General features: G+C 39.5%; 1 protein-coding gene and 1 long non-coding RNA gene across 3 annotated transcripts in view; one reads left to right on the top strand and one right to left on the bottom strand.

The window, feature by feature from the left end:
* The window catches only part of LOC134559895 (uncharacterized), an 85305-nt gene that overhangs the window by 8235 nt on the left and 55569 nt on the right, over positions 1-21501 (bottom strand). Inside the window, exons 10-15 of the long non-coding RNA XR_010082616.1 lie at positions 21188-21253; positions 20648-20752; positions 19037-19142; positions 16582-16760; positions 15276-15405; positions 10073-10186 (exon numbers count right to left, since the gene is read on the bottom strand). This is a non-coding gene — a long non-coding RNA (uncharacterized LOC134559895). The remainder of the gene's footprint in view (positions 1-10072; positions 10187-15275; positions 15406-16581; positions 16761-19036; positions 19143-20647; positions 20753-21187; positions 21254-21501) is intronic.
* The window catches only part of PDE5A (phosphodiesterase 5A), a 107477-nt gene continuing 104705 nt past the window's right edge, over positions 18730-21501 (top strand). For both annotated transcript variants that reach the window (XM_063415211.1, XM_063415208.1), the window contains exon 1: positions 18730-18874. The gene's annotated coding sequence lies outside the window, so the exon portion shown is untranslated. The remainder of the gene's footprint in view (positions 18875-21501) is intronic.

Below are 21501 nucleotides of genomic sequence, written 5' to 3'. Positions count from 1 at the left end.
TGTTGTTTCTCCATTTCACTCTACTTCTAACTATGAGATATTTGTCTATCGTCTATTTTCATCTTAGGCATAGTCTCTTCAGCTCGACTGTAATTCCTCAGGGATTTCTTGCAGCCCCTCTTTTAATGACACTAGTTTTATTATACATTATTACACAATGTGCATCTTCAACAGACTTCTCCAAACATATCACATCCTTACTGCAGCAGTGGCATTAATAACCCCTGTCACACCTCACAGTCCTTTGGGAAACTGCACTATCTGCCTATAAAACTTTTCTTTACATTATTCCCTAAGTGGTAACTAAGAGTGTTTCACATAAATACATGCAACAGGAAACATTCTTCCTGTTCTTTTTTGAGCTCTATTTCTGAATAGAAATATCTGTTTTGTAGTTTGCATGTTTGGTGGTTCTGTGGCTGCTGCTCATAAGGTGTGAAATATTCTGTTTCATCCCTTGCAAATTCTATTAAAATCTAGTGCTTAAGTTACTGTTCCCCTGAGCTTAACCCCTTTTAAAAAGTTTTAGATGCTTATTTGGTTTCTAAAATTTATCATCTATCTCCTAAATCTCTTTCCTTGCTTTAGCATACCCTTTGGAAGACACATGCCCAGAATATATTAAGGAAAATTATTATCAGTGGTGGAAATATAAGAGTGTTGCTTTGTTAGCAATTCATTTTATGCCTGCAGTTCAAATGCTGATGTGTGGAAGAAATGAAATATGGTATCTGTAGCAGAAGTTGTATTCATGAAGCATGAGAATATCAACGAATTGCAAGCCAGCACACTTTTTTACCTAAGAAATACCAAGAGTTTCTTATATTTTTGTATTTGGGGTATCAGAGGACATCATAGAGATTTCACACTGCATTAACTGGAGAGACTGAATCAGAAATTCCACCACTCCTCTAGAGCTCCCATTTCTTCCAGAAGTGCATTTTAAGCTGAAGTAGCAGCTTTGACCACATGTTCTGACAGTGTGTATTTTATTACTTTCTATCATCAAATGCTGGATCTTTATTATGCCAACTGTAAAATAGGATGAAAAATAGACTTATGTTCAATCTTAGTTAATATAACACTAATGTAATAGGGAGCAATTAAAGCACAGCTAAAATAGAAAAGTGCCCTTTAGCCCAAAACTTAATATCAGCTGGACTCATGTTCTTTCCAACATAACAGGAGGTCCATGCTAATTCTGTAAAAATGAACTTTTTAAGTTACACTTATTTATTAGTAGCATTTTCATTAGGACTGACAAATATATATATATATATAACTTGCCTAGGAAATTATTCACTCTTTAAAAGCTATTACTTATCAGGATAGACATAATTCTTTGTGATCTTTCCTTTCTTCATTTTGATTGTTTTAAACGTGCTACTTTTGAGAAACTTAGTCTCTTGCTTTCACTGAAATCTGAGTTAAGCAGTTTCTTGGGGGAGGATTTACAAGGCAATAGGTGCTGTGGTTTATGCTGAAGTAAGTGTATGCAACACAGATGATGCCATGATCAACATGACAGTTGGACACAAAGATCCCAGTGAAATCCCAGCCTGTAGTGAACAAATTTATTGTGCACAGAAGGTAAATATTTGTTGTACCAAGTCTCATAGTTGCTCCTCTATTGTTTTTTCCCCAGTCTCACTAGAACTGGATTATGGCTTAATTTTGCTTGATTGTCTGCACAGCAGCACAGCAAGGCTGTTACTTGAGATTTTGAAACACCTTCACACTGACATAGACAAAAACGACCCTCAGTTCTTGTGGAGGCAGAACAAGAGAAGGAATTGATGACCACAGAAGCTTGGCAAGCATGAAAACGATCCTTGCCTTCCACAGTCGGACTGAAAATTCAGAAAGGGACCAAGAAAGCATGGAAGAAGCAGCCTTAGAAATGCATCTTCACTTACCAAATGTTACTGCACCAACTTAAGAAATCTTTGCAACAAAATAAGCACTGTCTAAAGAACTCTGTTTCCCCAGAAAAGGTCTCCACGTCTCTGAATGACTCAAGAGTTCACTTGCAACTGACGAAAAACCTCCTGTGGTGACCAGTTCTGTGCACTTTTTCACCAGCTCTAGGAATTTCCCATAGTTATGCTCTGCAGGTAAATTAGCATCAACATAACAAACACATCCAGATATTAAACATGAACTGAGAGGCATCTGGGATCTTTGAACAGACAGAAAATGTAATGTGATTAGAGTTCCTCTGAAGATAGCTATGAAAGAACTTCCTGTTTGTGAGGATTTTACCCCCACTCTCCCAAGAATAATACCAAACAATAACCGATATTTCTGCAGGATCTTTGGACCAAGGAGCTTACAGAACAGAAGTGGAATTGCTTCCAGTTACCCAAGGGTTTTTTTACGTTTTATGATCAGAGTCTCAGAGTCAATGCTCCAGCTTGAAGCTGCCTCTTGGTAGCGCAGGATGGTGCTGACAATTCATGTCACCCAAGGCAAAAGTTGGAAAGACTGTGCCTGACAGACAAGATGCCCATGATCATTCACCCACTGTGATATGATCCAAATCCCTTGGGGCTTGTTTGGGGAGACCTGCTTCACCTCCTGTGCTTTTCACACAGGAATTAAAGGCCATAAGAGTAAAAGCCAGATCCAGCTTCTTTCTCCATCTCTTCCCAGCAACCAAATTTCAAGTCTGAGCACACTCCTGTGGACTGTTGTCTCTATTTGAGAGCAAATTAACTACAGGCACATTAGAAATGCGAGCAAATTAAAATCCTCTTGCTTTCTATATTTGTGTCCTGTGGTCTGAATTTCCTGAGAGAAAATGGACAATTAAAACTGCACAAAATTCCTTAGGAACTGCAAGCAGACGTGCAACGGCTGGCACATGGCTGTGAGGTGGCAGTCAGAAGCTTGTGAAAGAATAATTGAAAGGACTAATAGGGAGTACCATATGCTCACAATTTGGATGTTGCCACAAGCAGCACAGAGCATGCAGCCAGGCCAGTAAGGGTCACAGGGGCCAACAGTTCTAGGAACCAAAAGAATAAATCCCTAAGGAAAGAGTAGCTATCTATGTCTAGGACATGGGCATCACTCCATGAAGGATCTGGACAGATGAGTCCTAGAGGATTTTGCTGCATGTATGCAAGATATTTCTGCAAATCCAGCTGTGAGTGGTTGAGGACAGTCCAGGGATTATTCCTCAGCCTCAGCCACCACTATCTGCAGTGCAGTTTTTAAGCTAACACACTCCACTTTTGTAGGGTTTATGCTAAAACAAGGACTTGTAACTGGCACATTGACAGTGAAGACATGTATTTTGCTCTGGACTATTTATATGTGGGTAGGACAGCCAGGCGCCCCTGGCTCCTAAAAGCTCAGCTTTTAGGATCCCATGTGAGCTGAAAAGATGATCTTGTTAGGGCATATTCTTTATGAGAAAGGAATCTTCTTCCAGGTCCTGTCCAGACACATCAGGGCTGGTCACAGCCTGGTCTTGAAAAGAAGATTAATGCTCCTTCCCACTGGCTTGCATGTCCATATATCTAGAAACAATACAGTTGAAGAAATAAAATCAATTTTAAAAAGCCAGAGGTGAGGTGTTTCCTGTTAGTATGTCCTTTTACTCAGAGACAAATGGTTAAACTCTTCCCAAAGTATCTGAACACCAAAGACAAAGTTGCTTTTGTGACAGCAAGTTCAGTGAGGATGTGGGACTCAACTCTTCTGGATCCTGAATTCTCTTCTCTGAACTCACAGCCAAGAACTGGACACTGGGAGAGCCTGAACGCTGACTGTACAGCAGATAAGCACTGCTTACCCACTATATAAGGAATAGATCTCCAGGCCTGCAATCTCAGCAAAAGGAGGAAGACACACCAGTAAAATACTATAAATACTGAAGTGTTTATGGGACATGTTATGTAACACTTCTCCTCGAGCTTTGTACCTTCCCCTGTGCTGACAAATACCACAAAATATTTTATCTCTCTGCCTCTTTATATTAAAGGGAATCTAATTTTAGGAACAGAAACTTGGCCAGTATCTTATAATTTAAAGCCATAAATTAGTATTTATATGAGAAAAGATTTTGTATCATGTTCTTTTTCGTGTTTCTATATTACCTTCCCCCCAAGAATATGATGTGGTATTTTTTCTGTTTGCAGACTAATGCTGAAAGCAAGAGTAGTTCCACAATTTCAGAATGCGCTTAAGAGAGAAAAAAAATATTTTTCAAATGTGTTAATTGGAGAATTACGCTAAAAGGCTTAAGTAATTTTTATGATGGTTGAGGTAATAGATGGCATCTGCTTTTCTTTGCAAATAAATGTCAAGTAGCAAACCTATAACCCTGAAAGATGTGAACAGATGCTAACCAAAAAGAGGCCAAAAATTTCAGTGGAACAAAGTATTTTCTTAATATGTTGTAAGGAAGACAGTCTGACTTTGCCTGGTTAACATGAGGAGATGATACTAGATCCCCATATAATCCTCAAGTTGAAAGAAAATGAAAATACTGGGATGTCGCTGTGAGCTTTGCTCCAAAAGACACACGGAGCCAGGAATTTCGGAGAGCAGAAAAGCAGCAGGGGAGAATCCTGCTTTGTTTATTACTTTCTATTATATACTTTTAGCAAGGTGACCATGGATTGGAGAGTGGTATTCCCACCTCTCAACTACATTGGTCAAAGGGACTGTCACACAGTCATTCTTCCCCTTGGAGAAGAATGTAAAACAATGATAATGTTTACAAAACATAACTACTGTTTCCCTGAAACGAGCGTTGAGAAGGTGAAAACCTTCTACTTAATATGAACGCTCAGCAAACTAGGAAATCTCATGGTAACACTGGGAAACATCATTCCAACCCATCCAGAAGAGTGAACACAGTAATGATGCTGCTGTCTCAAGCACACTGAACTTCCATGATAAATAGAAGACATTAACACATATGTTTTGGTACAAGAAAGGTTTTTGCCATTTTCTCCAGAAAGAGTCATCTTTTGATAAATAGAATTTCTACCTCTGGGCTTTAAGGACAATTTGTGTAAATATTTTGATTTATAGTTGCTGGGTCCTGTGCCAGAAAGGAAGAGAGGGCCAGCCATGTAGGAAGTAGCTGACAAAAACCTCATGTTGTGGGACTGGATCCCTCGAGTGCATGCATAGGAGAGAGCCAGCTTTGTAGCACTGTGAGAGGTTCAGCTGGCAGCACACCAGGAACATTTTGCTCCCAGCTCAGAGTGAGTATGGGAAGAGGTTGGAAAATAGAGCACCTTCACAATATGTCATTTCTCATTGTAACTAAAAGCTGTCATGGCTTGACGGAAGAAAGTAGGGGAAAACAGAGCAGGAAAGAAAGCATATGAAAAACACAGGAGGAGAAAAAGTGTGAAAACATGGAAGAAAAAACAAGAAAAGGGGGTTAGTGTAGGTGGACAAATTAAAACAGAATAAATAGGAGAAAATAAAAAGGAATAGGAAAGGAGAAAAAATCAAAGACTTTGGAAGTGGAGTGGATCAAAGACTTTGGAAGTAACCATGTCTGGGGCCCAGCAGGGCTGCTTGCAAGAGGAATTCTTTTCTGGTAAACTCAAAGGCATGTCTGAGGTAATTTTCACCCATCCAAGCCTTATGTTAGGTTTTGCTGCTGCACATGTCAGGGTCTCCATAACAAGGAGCTCCATGAGGGAGAACATTTCAGGGCTGGGGCAGGGTCTCAGCCAGGAGGGAACACACAACCATTTGCACCTGTGTTTTACAGGTTATTTCCACTGTGCACAATAGCTCTACCCTTTCACAGATAGCACAGCTGCTAATTTGCACTGCTACTCCCAATCTACTCTGCTTTTCCTGTTTTTCATAGGACTCATCTCTCTGTTTCTTCAGTGGATTCCTTGCCTTGCCTTGCCTTGCCTTGCCTCTTTCATAGCCTGGGAAACTCAGCTTTGGAGATGAAAGGAGAGCAGCTCCCAAATACCTACTGGATGCATAAGCTTGTCTCTCCTCCCTAGGGTGTGGGGAGCACTGGCTCCCAGTATAAGCCCAGTCCAACAGGACAGGCAGGGAAAGCTGAGCTGGGAACAGCAGCAATGCCTGGCATCTGGCTGAAGTGCAGAGCCAGCCAAGGACAAATCCATCATGTGCTTGCACTCAAGACTTCAAAATCTGCTTTTGTTTCCACAAGGAATTAAAACAAACTCTTTCAAACATTTCTATGACACAGAATTGTGTTGAAACATCTGTTTTCTAGCTGAAGATATTTTTATTACTCTCTTAGTTTGGATATGACCAAGGACTCTGTCCTAGATCCTTCCAATTAAATATTTTGTTGTGAAAGACCATGGCTGTTTTAATTGAACTTTTCCTTGAGTTACTGCTCAGATATGATACATACAGAATGCCCAGTAAGTAATTGAAAATTCTCCTTGTCTCTACTATGTATTTGCCTACAAATAAACTACCTTACACTCCCTCAGTAATGAAAAATGCCAAGAAAGATGCCATTTATTAAATTGTTAATTGAAAAATAATTTGGTTGATGCATGATTAAAGGATACTTCACAAGCTCCTATTTCTTTATTCAAGGAAGAAAGGAAACCTGAAACATGTTTCAAGATCTGTTTCACAAGGGTTAATTTAATTCTTGGCAATGAAACTGAAAGTTATTTCAGACTCAGAGAAAAGCTGGGCTAGGAGAGAAAGAACCAACTTGCAGGAAATACAGCTTTTGGGGTGAGATGTGAGCGTGTTGTGTTCTGAGCTGCTGAATATATTCCACATAGGAAGGGAATACTTTGTATTGGGGTTCCAGCCAGCACCAAAAATATGGAAAATGGAGGTTCAGTGGGAGTGCAAAATTATGTTTCATGCTAACTATTTTTTTCACTTACGTTTCATCTATAGTATTTTGCTTTGTAAAAACTTTCATTCAAAGGGTCTGTTTAGGCATTCACTGTTAAAACCATTAATATGAACCTACTTATTTTTATCACTGTTTTGGTTCAAGTAAAATAATAATAAAAAAAAGTATTTCAGATATGTAAGCTCTCCAAATGGAAGGTTGCTACATTATGATGGAAGTTATTTTGAGATAGTAAAAGAAATTATTGCTAAAGATTAAGAATCTGCAAAGTAATGAACTTAAGACTCCTGCTTTTTCTTATTGAGGAGCCTGAACTTTAAATTTCCACGGCTGTTTTTCTTATGCCCTCATCTGTGGATGTCTTTGGAGTCCAGTATGGATTCTAAGGATAAACACAGTGAACATTTTGTCTTGGCTATTTCCTCAGAAGTAGTGAACATAACTTTAGAAAAAGTATTACCCATTTCTGTGATCTGTCAAGACATTTGAACAAAAGGAATAATATTAAACATTTCCCAGAGGAAAACAGATTTCAAGTCCATTAATTTGGACACACTGTCATTGTGTCTTCTTGATGTCAAATCTCATGTAGAAACTTGATTTCAAGACTGGTCTTTTGTGGAACCCGCTCAAGAAGTTGGAATTTGATCTGGACAGAAAGAAAATGTTTTAAAGCTTTCCCAACACATAAATATTATTTTCGTAGCCTATTTCCAAACACCTAGCTCTACAGCTTTTGTTGATGCTTCGCAGCCAAGCTGAGCTCACAAAGTGCTGCACAGTTCCTCCTTGCCCTCATGTAGAGGCATGGAGACAATGCAAAAGAGGGAGGAAACCAGCAAATATCAAATGCCAGGTTTGCTTCTTCCCTTCCCATCCATGGCCAACTGACACCACACAAACACCTCTTAATATTACCTTCACCATTCCTAGTGCTTCAGCTGGGAAGTGTCACAGGAGCAAACAGCACAAATTAGCATCCCTAAAATATGATCTGCATTTTTGGGATACTGGAGAACTCGGGAGCACAAGCTCATTCTTGAAGTCTTTGCAGAAAGTGGTTTCACTGCCAGTTGTGCTGGACTCATGAAGCCCTTGTTTGACTTGCAGTTAGATGACCCAAGTGGAAAAGAGAGTCTGGGCTTTGTCTTAAAATCAGAGAAGCACTGGGAAGAGTTCCTTCCCCACAGGAACATAGTAGTCATTCACCCAGATCCGTTGCTTTCTTCCTACAGTGTCCCTGTTGGGACTGCATGACTGCCGCAAGCTTAAATCTCTTGTCTGCCCCAGACAAGATTCCCAGAATATTCCTGGCCAAATGTTCTTTCCCAAGGAAGAGTGTAAGATAGACAGATCAGAGAGTGATTGGCATCCTAGCCTAAGCTGAGTAAAATGAGAAGGTTTTAAAAACAACAACATAAAAAGCATTTTAAAATAAAATAGGCGGCATCTCTACAGGTCAAATTTCTACCTAGACCTCACTCTCAGAAAAAGATTGTTCAGAAAAAAAGACTGTTGTTTCTCTCTTGTGTGCACTCCCACTATTGAAAAAGCCCAAGTCAAAATTTCCAGACCTGAGTGCCTAAGCTCATAAATGAAAAGTCAGGCCCCCATAGCAGATTATAGAATTTGCAAGTAACCCCAGGCAGAAGGCACTGACCCCATGGAGAGGCAGGCTGCAGCTCAGGGTGCCCCAGGTGACTCTGAACAAGGCTGTGCACTGGCACCACTGGCTGAGCCTGCACTACTGCCAGGGCACCCCTGCCCCAAACCCCCACCCAGGACAGGATGGTGCCATTTATTTTGGCTGGAAAGGAAGCTGAAAAGAAAAAGCCTAAGAGATGTCAGAAATTAATAACTTCTCATCAAGGCTCCAACCAGTTCAAAAAGCTTTTCTGCTGACAGTAGGTTGTTTTCAATGCTAAGAATGAAGCATTTATCCTTTGAAGCTGCGCCATCCATACCAATAAAGACACAAGAATCCTGAAAGGGATATTACTAAAACAAAATGCCTGTTCAAAATTAATATATTTTTCTGTTTAAAACCACTTTGTAGACAGAGATCCTTCGGAGCATTTTAAAGACAAAAGGAAGAAAAATAAACAAGAAATTTAATACCATTCTGTTTCTATGCACCAAGCAGTAATAAAACACCAGAAAAGTTATGTCAAAGTGAACCACTAAATGGGTATGCTTTCTGTAAACCAAGCCAATACAAATTTCATAAAACTTTCCTTGTTAGAGGTACAAACAGTCCACTAAAATAATAACATTGTCAGACCATAATATTATAATTTCCACTGTTCCAGCTGAATGTGAAGTTGCCTATTATGTTGAAACAACAATATCAGGTATCACAAGGCAGTGTCCAGCACCATGACAGCACACTCCATGAAGACAGGCTGACTCAGGGAGGTGAAATCCTAATTATGGAGGTAGTGCTGAGGTAGTATTTTCTTACAAGCATTAGGTTACTGGTGCACTGAAATTAATAAAAGGGCATCTACAAAAGTGAGTATCAGTTTACTATGGTTTCCTAACAAAAATAATTAATCCTTGCACGCTGTGCTTATATGTGGAAATTTTACTTGGTCATTCAGGTTTTTACATGGCATTTAGGAATGGGTTAGCCATTGCAGTAATTACTTTGGGGTGTCCTCACCTTTTGCTTAGCACCTGCTAAATAGCAGCATATTAAAAATAGTTCAGATTATGGATGTTAAGCTCAAGCTCAACAAACCAACCAATACTCGTTATTAAATTCTCACAGTTCTTCTACCATCAAATTTCAGAGTCAAGCAAGAGCTTGACTTCTACCATCAAATTTCAGAGTCAAGTTGTGAGCACTGGGAAGCTGCACAAATAACAAATCATGACACAAAACCTTAGTTGATATCACATGAAGCTGACACACCATGGCATGGTGAAGGTCACAGTGGCAATTTATAAGGAGTGTAACTCTAGTTGTTTTCTGTCATATTTATATATTTGCAACATTAAGATAAAGGAAGTGAATGCTGAGGTTGTTCTTTGGCATAAAAGATAAAGAATTTACAAGGACCACTCTCTACCTGCTTTGTAATTTCCAGAGACATCAGAGAGGTTATCACAGGTCTCTGCCTTGTGCCAGAAACTACCAACTTGTTATTGCGTTTAATCTGTAAGACACATTTTTATGAAGTGACCTGTGTTCAGATTGCTCCCAGATATGCAATGGCAGGTTCTTACCAGAGTGAGCGATGTCTGTGTCCACCCAACTGAGTGAACCTTTCTTCAGAACTGTAGTGACTTAGGGCCATGTTTTCAGAAGATCCTCATGCCTTAGAACTTTCATTGAAGCACCTAAACAAAAGCATTTTATGTGGTTCATGGCAACACCACAGTTACTCACTTGTAGAATTAGCTTGAAGAGAGATCCACCTTGAATTCCAGTCCCACTTCTTCATTAACCAATCATGAAAATAAGGATGCATCTAGAGATTTCCCATAACGCATCCTGAAGTTTTCTCCTCCTGTCTGCTGTTGTCATTCCTCATTTATGCAAGGACAGAAGCTCCCTGCTTCTGTGCCTTAAGGCATTTAGTCATATATGAAAGCCTTTTTTCCTTTTTTAGCCAAGAAAACTCTTGAAAGGTACCACAACTGAAATCAAAGTAGGGCAGCAAAGTTGAGGTTGTATCATAATGTTAGAAGGCCACTGTTAGTAAGCTTGACATTAAAAGATACAGTAAAATTTTTCACAGATAGCTGCTGCTGATCCATTACCTCACTAGAGCCTAAAGCATTTGCACACATTTGAATGCTGGATAATTTCTTTTCCAAACCTTTTCTAATTATTTGAAGAGCTTCTATAAACTCCATAATTTAAGTATTACAAATTAATATACTCTTAAAAGGAAAGGAGGAAAAGAAAGTAATTTACTGTTTGCACTAGAGTCTAAAGATTAATATTTCAAATACATAGAAGTGGAACATTTCACAATATAAACTATGCACATCCACAGAGTGGTGTTCGTCCTATAGTGACACATGGAAAGGTTAATTCCTACTGTGTATGGAACAGATTGAACACAAGCTGTTTGAGGAGAACAAGTTTGAAGAGTTTTTTGTCTTCAGCTGCTTCTAAAACATGTCAGCTGCTGGGGTTGTTGTATTTTATTACGACTTTTTGATTTATGCCTTCAGAAGGAACCCATTACGTTTGCAAAAATTCAATTATTCAATTTGGGCAAGAGAAGTTTGCAGCGTGAGTAGGAGAGGAAGCCATGAAAAAACCCCACATCTGAATTAAGCTGGTTTCTTATGCAAGGCCACAGGTAACAGCTATTCTCTATTAAACAAGAGAAGAGGGAAAACTCAAGTCTGTAATGAGCATTATTTTACAGAAACTGTTTTTCTACCTATTCCAAGTAAATAGAAGTGCTGGGGATAATTATTGTCTTAATGTCCACACAGATTCACCTGCACTTGAAGGTTAATACAGTCTCAAAGACAACTGGACAGCATGCCACTAATCCTCCCCTGCCCACACCTTTTGATTCCAGCAGTGTGGAGAGCTACCAGCAGAAATGTCTTGAGTGCACTTTTCTCCACAGGGTGCTGACGTTTTCATATGTAGTGTGGAAACCTCAGTAAATGGAACTCCCTCCTACCCTCATCTCTTCATCCATCCCCACAGAGTGGAACAAAGCCTCTACTGTGGCTGTATTGCTGTTTTAGTCTGTCACAAAAGCCCAAGAGCTTTCAGATGTTCCTTTGCATGTTTTCTTTGTAGACTAAATTATGACAATTTATGATGTAAACTGATGCAGAGAAACCTCATTATCTGAGGTGTGTCAGGAACCAATATAATTATCAAAGCATAGAAGCCATTGTCTTGTTTGTGATAGCTTAGTGATATCTTTAGCTAGGTCTCCTCAAAAGGCCTGAAAGTCAAACCCACACCCCACAACACAAAGGGCTCATAGAAAAGACACTCCAACAGATTTTGTCATCAATTAATTTACATGCTAATTTACAATAAAATTGCTTACTAGAAGCAAGGAGAGGACGCATCAGTACAGGTATGTTACAAGTGCTGTTGTTCACCATCATTTGAAGTGATGGGACTAAGGCTTTCTAGAAGGGCACATGTGGTAAAATGTCTCGTTTTATCTTCTTCTTACCAGAGTCAGAATTAAATGAGCAAGATGGTATTTCTTGTTCGGACAACCACCCCTGGCCCACAATGCAGACTTTTCTATCCAATTACAAAATAACACCTAGACCCATGAAGGAGAAGGTGAAAAAGAAGGACTGGCCTCTGCCCTAAAACCTCCATCTTGCTTTATATATATATTACTATATTCTAAAACTATAAACTCCAAGTTTTCCACCATGTGATATTACACACTTCTATTCAAACTACACACCCATAATCCCAATTCTGTCATTCAGTTTTGGAAGTCTTCTTCATGGCCTCAGGTCAAATGCAGTGTTTTCTTGGGGGTCAGTGCCTGTCAGCACAGAAAGTCTAAAATTTTCAGGGTTCCAACAGCAAAAGACCATTTACCCTTCAGAGTTTCTTTCATAGGCAGAGAACACTCTGGGTATCCCAGAGAACACTCTGGGAACACAGGGGTATTTTTTGAAGCAATCTTCCCAGGCCCTCCAAGAGTAGCACACAGTCCCTCCACCACCACCCTGCTGTAATTTCTCTCCAAGTGCCACTGCCTGCCCAGGGTTACAGCTGGGCACCCAAGTGCCCAGAGCCTGCCATGGTCCGTCAGGATGACCTTGCTTCTCCCAGCCTGTGGCCAAGGCAGTGCAGAAGACAGAGCCCTGAAAAGCGAGACCTGCCCTGTCCTGCTTACAATCTGTTGGTGGATGAAGCTGTAACTCGATCGGCTTTCAAGCAAGGGCCATCTGCAATTCAAGCCTGGCAGAACCCCGAATGTATCAGCAAAAGTGGCTATTTGCAATTCAAACATCTTTTCACAGCTCTTTATTATTGAATGATGTGCTGTTTGTTTTTTTAATTTTTATTTTATTTTATTTTACAGTTATCTCTGATACCTGTGTCATAAGGCGGGGCATGGAAGTGAGAAAAATTTTGTTGGAGCTAGAGCAAAAAGTGGGTTTGTTTAAATTCTTTCTTCTACTATATTTACTTCTGATTAGCTTTTAGTGTTGAAAAATAACTTAGTTTGAACAAATCCACTGCCCTCCTGCTGCTGAGAATAGGAGTAACTAGAAGAGCTTATCTTTTAAAGCAGTAAATTCAAATCAAGTGGGGCACTAGAGATTGTTTAACTTCTGATTTGATCTTTGAAAAGTAGGATTTTTTAGTAACCAACATGGTTTCACAGAACAAGTCTCTAAGTCTGTATGAAATTTCACATAGAGGACCAAAAAATTCTCTCAGAGATGAGAGCAAATTAATATTAATTTTCTCTGTCATTATCGCAGTCCACCTAGAGCAAACATGAGCAAAATGGAATCTAACGTGGCTATTAATTCAGGATTTCTACCATGACCTCTACCACACACCAGGGAGCAGCAGCTGCACAGGGAAAAGAGGCAGGAACACCCCACTTTGTCAAGTGGCAGCTTCCTCAGGGCCAGTTCTCTGCAGCAAAGGACTGACTTGGTAGTGTCTCAGTTCATCAGCTTGCTCAAAAAATACCAGAGGGAGCAACAAAATTCCTCCTTGGTATTTTTAGACAGGATCTCTTTAGAATAATATCTCCTTCCAGTAGAGAAATCCTAGTCAAATATGCCAGTCTGACACTTGACTGGGAACATAATCCACTGGCCAAATCTCTCCTCACTGTTTTCCAGGTCTGCTGGAGAGATTTAGCTCACAGCAGCACCCTGAGGGACTCAGGTGTATAGTAAGTGTATTGCCCCCTCATCCAATATGTGGTCTGATGGGCAAAAGTGATTTTGTTTAACAAGTCCTGGCAGAGGATCTGCTTAAGGGCTTAGTCATCTCATGGAAATCTAAGTAGAAACCCATTAAACAAAACCCAATATATAAAAATCATTGGCATTAATCAGTGACTTCAATGAGGAAATATTTTAAGCAACAGTCAAAATAGCTGTGGGTAGAGTAAGTACAGGATTTTTTGACAAAAGAGAAAGGGAGAATCATGATTGTTTATTGTGTATTCCCATGAGAACCTTCTCCCTTGGTAAAGATACCCATGAGGGGAGGAAATGCACAGCTTCTGAACTTATTACACCAGCCAAATTATGAAGTAGCCTCAGCCCTGTGGTTTATATGGACAGTGAATGCTCCAACTCATCCAAAGTCGGCAGACAAGTAAAGACTGAAGAACAGAGGAAACAATATTGCACTTACACATTTAGTGGTGGAATGAGTAGAACTGAAAATTAATACTGATAAACCCTCTTTTTAGGCACATGCTTCTTTATCTGGGTCCGAAGAAACATCAGGGAGGAACTTCTGGTTAGAAAACTAGGCCAGAACTAAAGCAGCTTTTCAGTTTGCAGTAGATGCAGTAACAGATCTGATCAAATTGCTCCTTTTGGAATATTACACAGGATATCTTTTACTTTTTTGAGCTGCTTGTATTATAATCAGTTTGCCCGAGGATTATCTTCTAGCATATATAATGTCTCACAAAGTGAAGCTTCCCCCTTTGCCCCAGATATGATTGCATCTCCCAGAGTTTATATCAAGGCTTGCAATGTCATCTAGATTAAACTGGAAATAAGAAAAGTGCCTTGAAAAGGTGCAAGTCTATAATTCCAAATTATAAAGTCTCTAATTAAGGGAAACATTCCCCTATGGGCAGATTGTTACATGTGATCCTACAATTGCATTTCCTACACTTTCCAGAGCAGTTGTTACTAGTCACCACCATCTACAGTACTGTGGCTGTGGTGCAATTCAGCATGACAATGCACTTACTTCACTGTAAAAACATATTAATCCTCTACATTTTCATTATTCATGTGAGTTAAGAACAATTTTTTTTCTTTTTCCTAGAAAAGTTCACTGCAGTTCATTTACCTTAAGCAACACATTAGTTTTACCACGACAGGGTAGGGCTGTAGTCACTTGGCACCAAGGAGTGCACAGTGCCAGCCTTCTTCCAACTCTGAAGCCCTGCTGACTGCTTAGGTGACTTCAGCAAGTCTCTAAGGTTTTACTAAATTTCAAATGTATTCATATCTCCTTGACCAAGGGATTTGCTCCTTCTCTGGAGGGTTCCAATTTTAGATGGTTCTGTAACACTTCTCAAATATTCTCCAAGAAAAACAGGGCTGTCACTCAGAGAGGAAATTTTCTAGGTGCATGGAGCACTGCTGAGCTGAGGAACACTTGTGATTCCATGGAACAAATGACATGCCATGGCATGGTGAGCAGTTCATTGGCATAAAATTGAGCTAGCTTCATGCTGCTAGAGGAAAGAGCTGCACTTACCTCAAAGAAAACTTAGAGTGCTTTGTTTCCATGTAAAATCTGTCATTTCAATAAATCAAGCAGGTCTTTATAGGATTCCCTCTGAAGACTTGTTATGGACAGGAAGCAGCTTCTGTCTTAAATTAAATAACTGAAAATTGTAATGAGTGAGAGTCCCTCAAAAATTTCAGCATTTTCTGTTGCTAACTTAAGGAAGTCTCTTCTGATTAAATAATCTAATCATAGGGGCAGATTCTTCATCCAGAGTCTATCAATCCAATCAATTTGGTCTCAATCTTAGACCACATAGGGCTAAGAATTCCATTTTTCACAGGTAAGGTAAGGAGGTTATCCAATTGTACTTGTACACACACACATGCACTGGCAAAAAAGTTGGAACATTTGGGTGCATGAACTGAGACTTAGAAAGGCAAAGAATGATAAGTAGGTTCACCTTTGGCTATTTAGACCTGAAATCTTTGATCCTTTGTCATCATTAGTCCACAAAAACATGATTTAAAATTGCAACCAAAACACGGAATGAAACGGACTCATCTGAAAGAACAACTAGAACTTTGTTAGTTTATTTTCAACACACACCATGGTTCTACCTCCCTTCTTCAAGGATCAGAAGTATCAAAATAGAGTGAGAAGCACTTCTTCCACTATTCCTTTCCAGGCTGAAACCAGGAAACACTGGAAATCTCAAAGGAAAGACCTTTTCCAACAGCAAACCCTTAGGTATGCTTCAAGTAAGTGGAGAATTTTGTCCCTTGGTCAGATTTCCCTTGCAACTCATTGAACTATACTCTGTTTCTGATCACTGATGAATACAGCTTAGTTTTGCTTTCATCTATGTGAGCATTTCTTCCTTTTCTCTACATTTCTCAGAAAACACAATAGTCAGAAATACCTGAGAGACCAAGGAGCCCAAGACTCCTGAAAATGGGACCTTTGTGTTTGATAATTCACATTTTAATGAAACTCCTTAGCACTCAAAGATTAGCTTTTAAAGGTTTTTATCTCTTCTTCATGCACATCAGTGCCTAGTGTGGTTTTCAGAAAACAGCTTGGTAACTGAACTCCTTCAGAAATGTTTCTCTTGCTGGTTAATTTGTTCTGAAGTCACAAAGAAATCTTCTGGAAAGTTATTTATATCAATAGTTATCACACCACTGAAGTCATCAGACCTAATCATCCCCAGAGAGCTGCAACAATGGGAATTATAAATATCCTGGATATCATCTCCACTATTCTAAAAGCATCGTTTTAATAGAGAACAGTAACTAAGAAGAAATCTCAGGACATAAAATAGCAGAATACATACACATTTGTCACTGCCAAGAGGTCTTTCCAAGGGCCAGGTATTTTTCCCTGAGCTAAAGCCATTTGATGCTGCAAAGGTGTTATGATGGTCTGTCCATTGTCCAAAACCTCTGCCTGGCTCCTGGTTGCTCTCTCATCATATTATGCAAGGGGAGAGATGAAACTGTGTTGATAGATAACCTGGAAATGCAAAAGGTTAGGCAAAGTAACAAAAAGCACTGTCCTAGCTTCTGGATAAAAGGAAAATTGCATTCAAGTAGTTGTTTATTTCGAGTCTGTTTGCAGATGGATTCATTTTCCCATCTTCTGCATTGCAGTTTAAGGCTGTCCAGGACAGACTGACCTCTACAAGGTCTCTCTATTTGTTTTACAACCTAGCTCCCCACACAGCACAAATCTAAAGTGCCTTAGATAATAGAATATACATTATTTTAATAATACAAGCATTTCTTTATTTTGGTGCAGTTACACACTTGCCCTCGCTGATGAGTACTGCCTGAGAAAAGCTGGGATCTCAGACCCTTTTCACTGTTTCAATAGTATTCAGAAGATCCTCCAAATCCAGATAAACCCAACCAAAGATCTCCATGCATTTTTTTGTATAAAGTTTCTAATGCAGACAAAAATTGGAGTGGTTAGTCAGATGGCATGGAGAAAGCCCTAACTCCATAACGTGTGAAAAGCTATAAAGAAAAAATTCAAGTATCCAGGTTGAAATTTCTTCTTCTTTGACTTAGGTGGGGTTTTTTTTGGTGGGTTTTTTGGGGGGAGGGTTTTGGGGTTTTTTTTCTGGGGGGGAGGGGGGCTGGGGTTTTTTTTGTTTTGTGTGTGTGTGTTTTTATTTTAGTGAGTTTGTTTGTTTTGTGGGGGGGGGTAGTTTTTTTTTTTAAGTTTGGTAGAAAATAGTTCAGCCATTTTTGGAACAAATTTAGGGACAAGTGGTTTTGCCAACATTCATATTTTTCATCTGTTTTCTGAAGAGCCATAGTGATTTATAAGAGGAGCTTGAAATCTGGCAGTGAGACAACCCTCAAGTTAGAATGGTGTCTTCATCCCCAGGAAAATCCATTCCTAATCAGCTTTGTTAGAAGTTACAAAAAAATCCCAGTTAGTATTTACAAACAAAAACACATTTTGATTTTCAGAGTGTTTTAACTGGAGTGTGCAAGTCCTGAGCCTGTTCAGCCTCTTGTCCTGGGCAGGTAGCACATATCTGTAGGCACAGCTCAGGCTAAGCTTTTCTCGAACAGAGTTCTTGTGTTCTTACAGCAAAGCTCTGACATCAACAAAAAAGACATAACAGAGGAATTGACAGGGAAGGAAAAGCTAATGAGGAATTAGCTTTTAGTTGGGTATTAGAGACTCCTAATGTTATTAGACAGCAGTAGAGCCTTTGAAACTCAGCCTGCACAATAATAATTTCCCTAGAATTTAAGGGCTTATTCTCCAGTTGTTCTAACTCAGCTCTATTAATATCACTGGAGTTACTTTAGTTTGCCCTGACTAATATCCTTTAGTTATGCAGACAAGCAAATAAAAATCACTTTAGCTGTTCTTTTAAAGTCATTCCCAAACATCATCTGAAAGGCTCCCTCAATACAAAAAACAAACCCCAAACACAGGACCCCAATGAGCCCTGAACTGTCTGCACATTCCATATTGGGGGTCAATAGGAATTTCACAAGAATACCCTCGGTCACTGCTTCCTCACAGCCACTTCAGAGGGAGGGAAGAAAGGTTTGAAAAACATTCCAGATTTCAGCAGAGTTTTTGTAGCTGTGCAGACACAGAAGTCGCTGAAATGTCCACAGGGACAGCTTCAGCAAGCCTGTGACCTTCTATGACAAACTAGACCATGGCATTTCAGAAGGGATTTAGCTGGGATTGCTAAACACGTGCCAAAAAAGAGAACAACTTCTTGGATTTTTTCAATCAAGTAGCACTATATTTGGAGTGGAAACAGCCTGTGGATGAGCAGGAATAACCATTAAAAGGCAGGGGAAATGTTTCAAGCAGATACTACAGTCAAGGAAGAAACAACTTGAATGTATCTGGGCAAGTTTCCATACTGACTGAAGCAACACTTTTTCCCATGACATCAGACTCAAAACAAACAATATATTATAGTCCATAAGTTGACTAAGGAAAGCTTAGGCTGTGCAGAGCCATGCACCAGCCTTCAGAACAGCGACTGAACAAAAGCTGGATCACTTCAAACAAACAAAAAGTCCCAGGTTTTCAAGATAAGTCACCTGGGTCTGACTTCTCAGCACGATGAGGTTGTGAATCCCAAGGTAAGACTGAAAGCAAACTGCGTGATCAAAGCTATGCAGTCTGACAAGATGACAAGGGCAATAAGTAAACAGTGTTTTAAATATGCAGCAGACAAAAGGCTCAGAAAACTGTAAAGTTGGTTACAGATAAAGTGCCTATAGGACCTGGAGTTCTCTACCTACCTGGGGTCATACAGTATTTGCATGAGAAATTTGGACTTCGGAAGGGTTTGCAGTCAGAGTTCAGAAGAGCTTTTGGCAGGTTAAACATGTTCCCACTAAGATGATGCTGAGGAAAAACATGCAAGAGAAATATATAAATGCTGTTTTCACAAGAATAGTGCTGTTTTCTTAGAACTGCCTGTATTTTAGGGAGGAAGGCTAGAATACAGTCCTGATGGAATACCAATACAATCCATTGAGAACAGTTAGTAAATCACACAGTTTAGCAACTGAAAAGGAAGTGGTGCATTTTTAAATTCAAAACAAAAACAGAACCATGTTCCACAGAAAGAGGTACTTGTTTAGCATGTATTGATGCTGTTTAAAAACTGATTGGGAGTTTAACTCTTACTGTAAAATGGCCTAATAACATGATAATTATTGCATAGAGCTGAATTCACTGAGATAGTTTATCAAACCTTGAGTTATCTGATCCATTGATCCTCTGTAATAAGGAACAGGAGGGCACCTTTGATCTTTCTCACAGAATTTAATACATCAAAATTAGAAAAGAACCCTTTCAAATGAGGACAAATCTGATTAGGAGGATAATTAAACAAGTTGTTAAATTTTAATTGTGTTTTAAAAAAATTATCTAAGCTCATAGGTTTAATAATCACAAATAATCAGGAAATAAAATGCTGCATTATTGTCACTGGTAGATTAAAGTGGCAGAACGTAGGTTTAACAGGTATTAAGGGAAAAGAGGATTTCTTTTGTTTGTACAGTACTGAACACATTCACAAATCTGACAAGAAATGCCTTGATCCTTAGTAAGACAGGGAAAATGTAATTCAATTAATGATTTTTTTCTATTTTAAATTATGGATATAGTTAAAAGAATTGTTTTCTAGTTCTGCACATCCGTTTTTATTCCCTTATACTGTTTCCCAGTGCTTCAATCCAGGAATAACTTTTTTTAGTTTCAAACCACACAGTGAAAGTCTCAGCTAAAAAGCCCATCTATAAAATGTAAAAAAATGTAGCAACCACAATTCATCACTCAATTTGGATCGCTGCAGCCATTTCCTTCAAGATAGACCCCTGTCCACAGGGATCTTTAGACAACAGTAGACTAAATTAATCCCAGGTATTGTCAAGAAAAGAGGCACTGAAATGTGTTGCTTCCAAATAACAGCAACCCTCTGGAGACAGCTGATACAGCAAGATGTTATCTGTCAGGAAGATCCAAGACGCTCAATATTAGTGATTAGCTCCCACTGCTCTGTGGGCTTCACTGTACATCTGCCACAGTTATTTGGAACACACAGTCTTTTAAAAATTGAATCTTCTTGCCAACTGAGGTATGTTAACTTCTGCCTGCTGCTGCTGCGCTGATCATCAGTGCCCAAATCCTAAGGGAACACTTAACAGCTTTCTTCACGGATCTCCCAGTTCTGCTTTGTGGGAAGCAATGGTGACATATTGGCCAAATCTGTTGCATAAACATCACAAGGGGCAATGAAGAGGAAGAATTGCACATCTTTATTAGATTACCTGGACTTTAATTATTTAGTTTGGTCTCTAGGTCTGTGGAATTGCATTTTATTGAAATTATATGCTCTAGCTCACCTCTCAAAGTGCATAGTTTATCCCAAGTCTGTAACTTCCTCTGCAGTATCATTTATCTGTAACTCCATTGGCCTGAAGATCTATCCACACCGACTTTGAATCTCTCTGTTAAGAGTGCAAGGAGAAGGGAGGTTGCTCTCTTTGCCTTGGAGGCCTCCGGAGGCTCTGCTCCTCCCCCCTTCCCTCTATCCCCCTCCTTCCCCCTCTCCCTTTGTAACCACATTGCCTTCCCGGAGTCAGATTCCAAATAAATCCTCTCTCATCAGCACCTCCCCAGCTGTCTAGAGTCTCCTTGCCTGCCAGCATGCAAATACCAACGAACATAGAGCCCAGGGGGCTCCTGAAGAACCCTCCCTGGGGACCGCTCCAAATCTAAACTACAATATAGATCCAGTCTGAAATCACTGGTATAGAAATTAAGGACCTGCTATTGTTCCATACTCACTTGCAAGTTACTCAGGGTATAATGCACATCAGTGCTTCATTGAAACTGAAAAAAAACCCCAAAAGAGTAATAACACAGGGTGTTCAACAGCTTACCATAAGATACAGTTAACAGCAACTTGGCTTTCACTTATGACATCCATCCTATAGGTTCATGAAATTCTAGAAGGAAAAAAAGGTACAATAGTCAGGCAGCCTAAACTAATCCTTAGGAAGTCATTCTTATGCATCTGTGGAAAACAAATACAGGCAGTCTGGCAATTATCAGCCACAGAAGTTATCTTTTAGTCTTTGCTCTTGATTTTAAGTTGGTATTGTACATTCCCCTCAGTGTGAAGAAAGAAGAAGGTAGCTCAGCAAGACTTGACTGCAAAGAAACATTCTGAACCTGATGACAGGGACTCATGTAT

The sequence above is a fragment of the Prinia subflava genome, chromosome 18 (assembly GCF_021018805.1).
Source record: "Prinia subflava isolate CZ2003 ecotype Zambia chromosome 18, Cam_Psub_1.2, whole genome shotgun sequence".
Classification (NCBI taxonomy): domain Eukaryota; kingdom Metazoa; phylum Chordata; class Aves; order Passeriformes; family Cisticolidae; genus Prinia; species Prinia subflava.
This window is presented reverse-complemented; position numbering and strand designations above follow the sequence as displayed.